Source organism: Ovis aries, chromosome 12 (assembly GCF_016772045.2).
Source record: "Ovis aries strain OAR_USU_Benz2616 breed Rambouillet chromosome 12, ARS-UI_Ramb_v3.0, whole genome shotgun sequence".
Classification (NCBI taxonomy): Eukaryota; Metazoa; Chordata; class Mammalia; order Artiodactyla; family Bovidae; genus Ovis; species Ovis aries.
This window is the reverse complement of record NC_056065.1, coordinates 38903881-38916873: the sequence shown is the minus strand read 5'-3', so window position 1 is coordinate 38916873 and position 12993 is coordinate 38903881. Positions and strand designations below refer to the sequence as shown.

At 36.3% G+C, this 12993-nt stretch overlaps 1 protein-coding gene across 6 annotated transcripts in view; it reads right to left on the bottom strand.

Moving 5' to 3' along the window:
* The window catches only part of DNM3 (dynamin 3), a 647020-nt gene that overhangs the window by 265543 nt on the left and 368484 nt on the right, over positions 1-12993 (bottom strand). The gene's annotated exons all lie outside the window — the stretch shown is intronic.

The following is a 12993-nucleotide window of genomic DNA, read 5'->3' as shown; positions in this document are numbered from 1 at the left end:
CCTGGAAAATCGCCATGGACAGAGGAGCCTGGTGGGCCACAGTCCATAGGGACACAAAAAGTTGGACACAACTGAAGCGATTTAGCACACAAGCAACTAGTAGTGCTTCCCAGTGGCTTAGTAGTAAAGAATCTGCTTGCCAATGCAGGAGATCCAAGTTCAATTCCTGGGTTGGGAAGATGCCCTGGAGGAGGAAATGGCAACCCACTCCAGTATTCTGGCCTGGAGAATCCCAGGGACAGAGAAGCCTAGAAGGCTTCAACATGACTTAGCGACTAAATAACAACAACAACAAAGCAACTAGTAAGTCTCAGTTGAAAGTACACCTACAGTTTTCCCAACAGGTGCTGTATAAATTGTTGAAGAACATCTTCAAACACATCCCAGTTTATTTTGTCATCATCATCTAAGTCAGACCTTCTCCCAACCACCTCTCCTTTGACAAATGAAAAAATGACAGATCTGAATTAGACTACAAACAAAGTCATTTGCACCTCATGTGTCTTTTAATTTTCCCCAATGCTTTTATAACCATTCTACCCTTATCACAAACTATTGATCAATTACTGCAAAGAGCAGACTTACTTATGGTATACATCTCTTTCTAACACAGAATGCAAGGCAACTAGCTTTAGACATTATTTTCTTATTATAAGAAGAAGTGGGGGAGAGGAAGGACATGAAGAAGAGGAAAGGAGGAATGGAAAGAAGTGGAAAAAGAAGAGAAAAAAACCCCAAAGAATAAAACCTACATTATTACAATGACCAATCAACATTAGGGGAAAGAAATAGAGACTTGAAGGCTTGGCTCTGGTGTCTTTCTAGAAATTATTAGCTAAGAAAAGCATCCTGAATTTTCTAGAATACAAAAATAAGTCTATACTAAGTCCAGTTACTTAAAAAGATTTAAAAAATATGACTTGCAGGCACCTAGAAACTCCAGGACTGTGAGTTCCACAGAGCCTGGTCTTAGGTCATGATCCACAGAATGAGATAAGGGTGAGGCATCAAGCCTGGTTCAGAAGTAAGTAGAAACAATAACAACAATAGAGGCTAACTGGGCTGATCTGGACCATATACACTGGTCTGGTCATATCAGGTTTTATAGCCAAGAGCAGTTCTAAGTGTTTGGTGCCCCTACTATACTGCTTGTTAAATACTCTGGGAATCAGCCCTGAAGCTAACATTTATTAAAGTGCTTAATAAACACCTGGCAATATGCAGAGAGATTTTATCCCCAAATCACAAGTTGTTGTTTAGTAACTCAGCAGTTGTCAAACTCTTTGTGACCCCATGGACTGCAACAAACCAGGCTTCCCTGTCTTTCACTATCTCCTGGAGTTTGCTAAAATTCATGTCCACTGAGTCAGTGATGTCATCCAACCATATGATCCTCTGTTGTTCCCTTCTTCTCCTGCACTTATTCTTTCCATAGCATCAGGGTCTTTTCCAATGACTCAGTTCTTCCGCTCAGGTGGCCAAAGTATTGGAGCTTCAGCTTCAGCATCAGTCCTTCCAATGAATATTCATGACTGATTTCCTTTAGAATTACTTACAGTCCAAGGCACTCTCAAGAGTCTTCTCCAGTAGCACGGTTTAAAAGTATCAATTCTTCGGTGCTCAGCCTTTTTTATCGTCCAGCTCTCACATCCATATGTGACTACTACAAAAACCATACCTTTGACTATATGAACCTTTGCTGGCAACATAATGACTTTGCTTTTTTATATGCTGTCCAGGTTTGTCATAGCTTTTCTTCCTAGGAGCAAGCGTCTTTTAATTTCATGGCTGCAGTCATTGTCCAGGGTGATTTTGGAGCCCAAGAAGATAAAGTTTGTCACTGTTTCCATTGATTCTCCATCTATTTTCCATGAAGTGATGGAGCCAGATGCCACGATCTTAGTTTTCTGAATGTTGAGTTTTAAGCCAGCTTTTTCCACTTTCCTCTTTGCTTCTGCCATTAAGGTTGTGTCATCTGCATATCTGAACTTATTGATATTTCTCCCAGCAATCTTTATTCCATCTGGTGCTTCATCCAGCTTGGCGTTTTGCATGATGTACTCTGCATATAAGTTAAATAAGCAGAGTGACAATATACAGCCTTGACATATTCCTTTCCCAATTTGGAACCAGTCCTTTGTTCCATGTCTGGTTCTAACTGTTGTTTATTGACCTGCATACAGGTTTCTCAGGAGGCAGGTGAGGGGACAGGTATGCAAAACTAGAAAATCAAGAGATAGCTGGTGTAACAGGCCAGTTTGGCCTTGGAGTACAAAACAAAGCAGAGCAAAGGCTAAAAGAGTTTTGCCAAGAGAATGCACTGGTCATAGCAAACACCCTCTTCCAACAACACAAGAGATGATTCTACGCATGGACATCACCAGATGGTCAATACCAAAATCAGACTGATATTCTTTGTAGCCAAAGATGGAGAAGCTCTGTATAGTCCACAAAAACAAGACTGGGAGCTGACTGTGGCTCAGATTATGAACTCCTTATTGCAAAATTCAGACTTAAATTGAAGAAAGTAGGGAAAACCACTAGGCCATTCAGGTATGACCTAAATCAAATCCCTTACAATTATACAGTGGACGTGACAAATAGATTCAGGGGATTAGATCTGATAGAGTACCTGAAGAACTATGGATGAAGGTTGGTAACAAAGTACAGGAGGCAGTGATCAAAACTATCCCCAAGGGGAAAAAAAATGCAAAAAGCCCAGATGGTTGTCTGAGGAGGCTTTACATATGGTTGAGAAAAGAAGAGAAGCAAAAGGCAAAAGAAAAGAGGAAAGATACACCCATCTGAATGCAGAGTTCCAAAGAATAGCAAGGAGAGATAAGAAAGCCTTCCTAAGTGAACAATGGGAAAAAAAAAAAATAGAGGAAAACAATAGAATGGGAAAGACGAGGTTCTCTTAAAAAAAAAATCAGAGATACTAAGGGAACATTTCATGCAAAGATGGGCACAATAAAGGACAGAAACCATATGGATCTAACAGAACCAGAAGATATTAAGAAGTGGCAAGCATACCACTTGCCACTTTGTATAGAAGAGCTATACAAAAAAGATCTTCATGACCTGTATAACCATGATGGTGTGCAAGAATGTCACTTGCCACTTTGTATAGTAGAACTATACAAAAAAGATCTTCATGACCTGTATAACCACGATGGTGTGATCACTCACTTAGAGCGAGACATACTGGAGTGTGAAGTCAAGTGGGCCTTACGAAGCATCACTTACGAACAAAGCTAGTGGAGGTGATGGAATTCCAGCTGAGCTATTTCAAATCCTAAAAGATGATGCTGTGAAAGTGCTGCACACTATATCCCAACAAATTTGGAAAACTCAGCAGTGGCCACAGGACTGAAAAAGTTCAGTTTTCACTCCAATCCCAAAGACAGGCAATGCCAAAGAATGTTCAAACTACTGCACAACTGTACTCATTTCACATGCTATCAAGGTAATGCTCAAAATCCTTCAAGCTAGGCTTAAACAGTATGTAAACTGAGAACTTACTGATGTACAACTGCATTTAGAAAAGGCAGAGAAATCAGAGATCAAATTGCTAACATCTGTTAGATCATAGAAAAAGCAAGAGAATTCCAAACAAACATCTACTTCTGCTTTACTGACTATGCTAAAGCCTTTGACTGTGTGGATCACAACAAATAAGAATGACAAGTAAATATTCCCAACAACACATAGCGAAGTAAGTGGTAGAACTGGATATACAACCAGCTCCAGAGTATGGCTGTCTAGCTCCATAGTCTGTACACTCAAGCCACTATTCTACTGCTTATTCCAGAACAACAATAAGAACAAAAAAACAACCCTCATTCTACAGTGTTTAAACAGGTAACAGCATGTTGTTAGATAAACCTGAACATTTTTGTAAATACATATTTATCCAAAAGGTTGAAATCATTCTTCTTAACAACTGTTTTTGCCCTTTAAGTCATCTCAAACTCCTGGAAGGCATGAGTTTTTTATTATTTATCTTTCCATCTCCAGCACAGTGTCTGTAATATGGTAGGAGTCTGATAAATGTTCATGGAATAAATGAATGAATGAGAAAATAAATGAATGGAGTGACTGGAAGTTTATTTTTACATCTTATCTAAAAAATGACACTTTCAAAGGACACAAGACACCTTGGCTATAAATGTAGGCTAATGTACAAATTATGTATTTTGTACATAATACAAATTATGTATATAATACAAATTATGTACATAATACAAATTATGTATTAGATATTAAGTATAGCCAGCTAAAAGTTTTCAGATTGCAAGTTAAAATTAATCTACTTAAGTATACAATAACTTAATTTTGTAATCTTGATCTGGTGTTTTTTTTCAAGGCCCACTGAATTCAGAAATGCAGGTATGTTACTTCTAAACATAGATGTATACAATCTGGTCATATTTATTAAACAGAAATAACAACTTGAATGATTGGTCTTTACATTTTAATTATTCACAGACTATTTTATCTTAATCATGTTTATTCTTCCTTAAATGCTAACTTTACAATACACTTAAATTGTATAAGGGCTACTAAATCGAAAACTAAAAAAAAAAAAACCTCCAGAATATTTTTTCTGAACATTGAAACAATTCAACCCTCCTATTCCCATCTAGTCCAGCCAAACATCTACACATATCGAGTTTTACATAGCTAAAGTAAAACACTACAGTAAAATTCTCCCATCCCTAGAAGAGGTGATCTAAAACTAAGTAAAAAAGAGGGTTTTTCTGTTTTCTTTCCTTTCACACTCTCAAAAGCATGTTTGCTTACCAAAAACAAGAATAAGGCTTTTGTTTTAATTTCAATGAGACAAATGCTAGACTATTACTACTCATCAACAGGAAGCAAAATTACTCATCCATTCCACTGAAATACCTAAGACCAGAAGACTCAACATATTTTCTCCCTTCTTAAAGGATTCTATGTGATGGGATTAAATTTCACAAATTCCAGAATACATTTACATATGGGATTTAAAATTTTAATCCCTTTGCCATTCACTTTAGTTTTAAACAGCTTGCTTATCTTCTTCCTGATAGCACAAAATTCGGTGCAGAAATGGAAACCAGATTTCTTTATGCAGTGAATTTCATGTGGTTTCCACATTTCTCCAGGCAGTCATTTCCCAGCAGACATTCATCGAAAATATTCTTCCATGAGTGATTTTTAAGTAAGATGGCATCTGTAGCATTTGTGGCACGTTCTAAGCACAGTCTCAAATGCATTACAAATGGCCTGTGCATTACAGCATTTTACATTGCAGCTTACATTGAAAGTCTTTGTAAAGGTAAATAAAGAAGTTAAAACTGTAATCTAGTAAGGTGATTTGGAATGGCCTTGATTTCTACTTAAGAAGGAACCTCCTTTCTTTGACTCTTCACATTCAGGAAAATCTCAGACTGATCAATATGTCTTTATTAACCTGATTACATTTGGAAAACCATTATACAGCATACATAGCAACTATAGGTATGGCCCCTGCCTTCAAGAAGTTTATCATCAAGTGAAAAAGATAAGACATAAACACCAGAACAAGTCAAGCAACACCTTGAGAAGTAGCAGCAGAGCAAAACAACAATGGATGAGTGAATGAAATGGTTTATAAAGTTATCAGGAAAAATCTGATGTGCAATAGTCTCTGGAACTGAGAAAGCCAATTTAAAGCAAAATGGTATGGGGAATTCCCTGGTAGTCTAATGATTAGGACTCAGTGCATTCACTGCCATGTCCCAGGTTCAATCCCTGGTCAGGGAACTGAGATCCCACAAGCTGTGTGGTGTTGCCACAACATTAAAAAAAAAAAAAAAAAAAGTAAAACAGTGTGATCAATCTAAAACTCCACTGTTCTCTCTTGTTTCTAAAGATATCTAATATTAGAAAAAGGTTCCAAAGTCACTGCTTCTGTGGAGGACTATTTTAAAGGGCACAGGAAGTATAAAAAGAATTTAATTTAGATTTGGAGCCTTTTTTTTTTTTTAAAGCAATGCATACACAGCATAAATTAATTTGATTGAAAATTCAAGGAGAAAAAACAAAATCTCATTAAACCATCTAATACATATTTTCACTGGTAGCTCAATTCCAACTTTGTTTCCTAAAGAAAAAAACAGGAAGAACTGGGGCTGGAGAGGAGAGGAGAGAGCTACAGAAAGTCTCAGAAGAGACGCAGAGCCAGAAGACAGAACAGTAGGAAAAAGGAGAAGAAAGGAACAAAGGTTAATATTAAGCCTATTCTCCTGAATGCCTTTTGATCACTTTGGTAGAGATATAATATGGTACAATAGTACATTCCATTGCCCTCTCACACAGTAGACTAGTTTAATTAATATTTTCAGATCTTTCTTTCTTTAAACATTCATCAGCACCACAAAAGTTACCAAGGGTAGAAATGGTATTTGCTACAGCACCATAACCCCTGGCCCCAAGGCAATGCTGTTACCAAACCGCTGCAGTATGAATTGTTGAAGAATGTCTTCAAAAACATCCCAATTTAGTTTAACATTATCATCTAAATCAGACCTTCTCCCAACCATCTCACGCCAACCACCTCTCTTTTCACAAATGAGAAAATGGCAGAGCTGAACTAGAATCAATCAATTCTGGTGCTCTTCTCTTATACCTCAGGTGTATCCAAGAAAGCAAAGGTTTCATTTAACTTCAAAGAAGTGGAATTTGTATAGGAAAGATGAAAATTTGAAATCAAATACAATTATTTTTTTTTTTACTCTATACAAATACTAAATCACCAAACATCTGCTATAGGCACAGAGCAAACTGGCTTTAGTGGTTTCACTACAAAGGTTAACTTGAAACTTCTACTGATGTAGGGTAAGCAAAGGGAATTTGGAATATTAAGTATTATGGAAATAATCTTACAAAGAACAGTCTTTAACAGAGTCTTACCAAACAGTTTTCATAAGCATCCCCAAAACTCACTAAAACTCTCCTATACTGAATATGAAGGAAATATACAACATGGGAATTTTTTATTAAATTCATTTATTTTTAATGCCCCACAGGTATAAGTGGGGAATGGCTTCTACTGTAGGGCACATAGATTTGATCCCTGGTCGTGAACTAAGACCCCACAAGCTGAGCTGAGTGACCAAAAAAAAAAAAAAAAAAAAGTAAAAAACTGGGGCAGTTGATATATTCAGGAAACCCTGCATATATATACAACAGACAAATGCACTGAAAATGATACAATATAGGAATGCAACAGAAGTGGCAGGCAACTAAATGAGTCTGAATATACAAAGTATTGTCAAAGCAAAATAAAATTGAAAAATAATAAAATGAAGTAAGAATGGACATTAACAAATTGGATTCAACCTAACCCATTATGAGCATTAATGGGAGACTAACAGCAATTATTTTATGGTCTGAAGGCAGAGGTGTAACTGAAATTGACTTAGAAAATAGGCTAGACAAAATTTACTGGAAAATAAACTCCCATTGACTATCTTATTCTTTTTAATGGTTAAAAAAAAAATGAGGGGCTCAACTTTACAAAAAGTAATCACTTGAAATGCAATACTGAAAATTTCAGGGACTGGAATCATTAAAAAAAAAGGGAGGTAAGTAAGTTATCTTTACACTGGCTTCACTACACTACTGGCAGAAGGCAGTTACTTTTAGAAAACTCAAAAGATTTCTCTTATACAGCTTATTCTGGTTCTTGTTTTCTCCGTTATAAAACCTGGGAAAAAAGAACTTTAAGTTATTTTAGTTCTTTGATGAGCTTCTCAGTAATAATTTCATGAGGCCCTGAAAATGCAAAGTGAACTCTAAGCCTGGGCTCCAGAGAACTGATGCACACGCTGGGCCAGACAGCACCTCAGGCCACCCCCAAACATTTTCAGTGGGGTGTAGATCCCTTAAAGAAAACAAACTAGTTTCCCAACAAAGCAAGCCAATATTTCAAAAGGAATCATAATCCATCTTGGCCAATAAAATTCAAGACTAGTTCTTCCTTGAAAAGACTAAGGTGAAACAGAAACAAAGTTCCATTGCACTAGAGGAAAACATTTTGCTACAAGGCAGAAGGTTGGGAGTAAACTTCCCAAACCAAACCAATCATACAGAAAGTGTGTGTGCAGTTTTTAAATGTAATCAGCTATAGTTCCACCTGCAGAGAAATCAATCCCCTTTAAACAGTACATTTGCAAAATGACAAAGGCATTTCCTACCTGATTTTCACTTATTAACCTTCAACTGGTGCTATAACACTCTGGTAGACAGAGTTTTCAAAAAAAATAATGAAATGTGCACGTACTAAAACTAACGTCTAAGATTACACAAAACATTCACATGCTTTAGCTTTTAAAATGGGAAAAGAATTGATTTTGAAGTTGGTAATCCTCATACAGAAATCTGGTTTAGTTTAAAAGTATATAGAGATATAGATATACAAAAATATTTCTAAATCAAATAAATATTTACAAAGTGTATAAATATATACACACACATACATGCACTCACACATGCTTGCACATTATACATGTGTTTTAATATATACATGCAAAACTGTAATAAAACCAGATAAAAGAGAGGAAGGTCATTACTCACTTTTCAAAGAGATTCTCCAAAAGGTTGTCTTAAGGATCCCCTCCCACTACAGTGTGTTTTTAAAAATCCTGTTGTCTTCCTTTCAGAATCAAGTATTTTCTTCTATTTTTACCTATTTTACACACAGATGATTTATTTACCCAATGAGATTATAAATATCTTGAGGAAAAGAACACTTTCTTCCTGAACAGTACTTGGTGTGGCTTGCACTTTGGAGTCACAGGACCAGATTTTGAATAGAGGGTCAGTAACTGAATCAAAGGGCTTCCTTGGTGTCTGAGTGGTAAAGAATCCACCTGCCAATGCAGGAGACACAGGTCCAATCCGTGGATCAGGGAGATCCCCGGAGAAGGAAATGGCAACCCTCTCCAGAATTCTTGCCTGGGAAATCCCATGGTCAGAGGAACCTGGCAGGCTACAGTCCATGGGGTCACAGAGTCGGACACAACTGAGAGACTAAACAACAACTGAATTCAAGATGGAGGCCTGGTTGTGCCCTCACAGCAGCATCTAATCTTCATGAGGCCTTTGTCTGGGCCAAGCCTTGATCCAAGCTTTCCTCACACATTACCCCTTTTAGTCCTCAGAGAAACCCTATTTTACAGATGAGGAAATGAGAGTTCATAATACTACAGTTAAACAATTGCCAAGGTCTCCAAATAGTAAACTGTGAAGTCACGATTCAAACCCATACCCTCCAGTTCCAAAACTCTTATTCTCTACTGTCTCTTGGGGCTTCCACTTCAACTGCAACCTTGGAGAAATCCTACCTTTGAGGGTTGTTGGATTAAATATAGCACATGTGAAAAACTAGCAGCAGCATGGAGGGCCTAAAATCATGGTCTAAAACCAGTCTCCAAAAAAAGTATTAAAAAGAAACAAAACAAACCTTTAAAAATGAAAAACAGTACACTTCCCTTTTTATACAATATTTACATTGTAGTTCTGAGCGTCAATGAAGTTACATAATCTGATTCTGCATGGCATATTGAAACAATTTTCCCTTAATATGCAAATAAGTAATTTTATAAAGATATATGATTCATATTCATTTACAACATGGAAATAACTTTTCAACATGAACTAATTTATACACCAAGTGCTTTTGTATGTCTATGAAAGTAAATTCTCTTCTCTTCTCATGAAAAGATGTATTTTAATATGGTCTCATATAGCCCTTAAATAAATTCTCTGGAGAATGAACAGAATTGGGAAGCCAGTTAAGGTAACTTTAATATTCTTTACTAAACAGATTTATGTTGGATTTAACCCTTTTAGCAATTCATATAATTTGTATTTCCCTTCCGAATATACCAAAAGATTTTACATCCTATAATAAAGATACTGTGCCATGTATTATTCAGGTATGCCTATCATCACAAAGACTTGGAGCTTCTATAACGATATACTGCATCATTGCAGGTATTCTGGAATAAGCAGAAAGCTCTCTTCACACATATATTTCCTTGGAGCCAGTATGCTTCAATTACACTCCCAACCACAAAAAGGATACTTTTTCTACCCCTGAAAAATGTGCTTTCTGAGCTTCTATGTGATGCACACACAGATTTATTTTCCCCTTTTTGATACCATGCATGCTTGTTTCTGAGTCGTACTAAGGAAATAAACTATTGGTGATGTCAAAAGACATCAGGAGTCAATATTCTAAAATTGTCAGTGACCTGAGGACACCATATTTCTCTTGTCCAAGAGAGCCAATACTCATTTTAAAGTCTGACTGTAACGTGGAATTCAATGAGAGTTCATAGTACATAGCATTCAGATGATGCTCATCAGCTTTTGAGGGTTGAAGCAGGCAGCAGACTGCATTCCTAGTACGCTCTCACTTAAAATCTGCCTCAAAAGGCCAGCACTAATTTTCCAATCCTTTTTTTTTTTAACCTCCCCCTAAAGATTTCAAGACATTGCTTCAAATTTTACTGGAGTCATAAATCATATATTTACCTTCATGCGACTGATTTTCAAGGAGCCAGAGTTAGTGAGGTTAGTCTGCCGGATGTATTATGTTTCCTAAATACAGAAATGGCTGCTGTGCACGCCAGTGGTTAGTAAAACTCAAAGACGTAACATTATCTTTCTCAATTGATTTGAGGAAAGAATGCTCATAAAATATTTACTGATTTTGGTTAGATGCTGATTTCTAAATAAACAGACTCAGCAATGGAAATTCTAGAGACGGGCAAAACAAAACATGCATTAGTAAATGTACGTTTTAAAATCAACTCTCTCACAATCTTTGTCTTTTGCAAGCTTTGTGAAGATTGTAAAATCAGTTGCACTAAGCTTATGATTTACAGGTGTTCTAATTTAACTTCTTTTTCAGTTGTTGAAAGAAAATCTGTTCACTCTTCTGGACTATTTCTCCTCTTTTTATAGCCTCTGATGTTACATCTCTGGCTAAGAAGGCACTTCGCTGCAGTGATCTGAAGGCAGCCATTTGTTTGACAGAGAAGGAGAGAAAAAGGGAAAGCTTTGCTACAACAAATCTCCCAGCTCTTTCAGGCCCTGACAAAAATAGGAAATGCTGGTGACCAGAAGACAGCATTGCCTCCAATAAAAAAAGGAAAAACAGTGCTAATCCATACAACATAAAGCCAAACTAAGTGGGGTTATCTTCCCTAATTTGCAATGAACTGAGGTCAACTAGATTTTATCTCAAATACAAACTGGGAAGGAGACAACAACAAGAGAGGAAAAGCCACATCTTGGTTAGATCCTGCTTTTCACACAAGATTGTATGACTGATAGCTACACAGGATGCTTCCAGAAGATTAGAAGGCCAGAAATAAGTAAGGAAATATGGCTGGTCCAAGGTTCACAATTATTTCTAAAAGAACAGTGCAACCTGATACATAACTGCAATACACATACATTTAAAAATTATACCATATTTTCCATTTAAGATAAAAAATAGTATACCTTTAATTCTTAAATTATTGTCATGATAAAAGTTTGATTGGAAATCATGTACATACTATGTAACTTTTACTCATTTTTGATAATTTACTGACTGGCCTACTTTAGGTTAGTTAAAGAGAGTACAGACACCATTTCTACCTTCAATTAATATATTCTACTCGAGGGAAAAAATCCAAACATGAAATAATAATATTTTAGTACAAAGCTAAAAGAAGACAGCAGATAACTGATAAATTATTAACAGGAAATGTTAAGTGCTATTCAAATTCAATAAGGGAAAAATTTATCTATGTGGGCTAACAATATGCTTCTCAGCACAGCCTTTGAGTCAGAAAATAGTTGAGTTCTGCCACTTGCTGTAATTACTTGAAGTAATATGCTTAACCTTTCCAAGCCTCAACTTCACCACCAATAAAATGGGAATCATATTTACCCCATAAAGTTATTATAAGAAATGGATAGACTGTATATGAAAGAATTTTGTCATCTATAAAGAGGCTATAAAATGACCACTCAGAAGGTGGTAAAAGGGTTCACATTAAACTGTTACCATTAATTTGAAAAAGCAGAGAGGGTAGGGGTTGGAGGGAAAGATTATTAACATTTTCCTTACATACTTTCTATTATTTGAACTTTTATAATGCTCATGTACTAATCTTGCAACCAACAAAATTAAAGCTATAGAAATGCTATCTGAAGTGTGTATACCTAGATGCCTCAGACTATTCTAACCGTAAACACTAATAACACTGTTCCTTTATAAATACATAGAAACAAGACTCAGTCCTGGTTTTAGTTTGAGAATTTCTAAAATCATAAAAATTTGCTATGCTTGGGAATGATAATCAACTGAAACAGTGCTACCTTTCCATGACATTTTCAAAGAGAGCGAATTCTGTAGTCACCCAAAACTATCCACTGATTCAAACTATCACTTTGGTCAATACCTTTTGAAATAACTGAGTTAAATAACAATAGTATTCAAAGGCAAGGCTTATCATGTTTAACTTTGTTTTGTAGAGCCCATCACAATTTAGATATTTAACTTATAACTTTAAGAAAAGTCTTCAGGTCATTTCTAAGTGAATGCCAAGGGCTTTCCATAAAGGCATGGCAGACTTTTTCCAACTGAACTTGGTCACAGATTAGTATTCCTAATGTCAGAAGTAAGTGTGAGCTCTTTGAGGGCAGGATTCATATCTTTTTCACCTTAATTCCAGTCCCTGGCATTGTGACTAGCACATGAGTTCAGCTCAGTTCAGTTCAGTCGCTCAGTCATGTCCGACGTGCAAGAGTAAATATTTGTTGAACTATTTGGAAGAAAGATTTTCTCACTCGGAGGCCCAATGAGATGGGCATATATGCTAAGTGGAACATAACCTGTCTAGTTATTTTTGTAGAAAATCACTTAAATGCTTCAAAAGCAGTAAGTATAAAAGTTGAGTTCCTTAA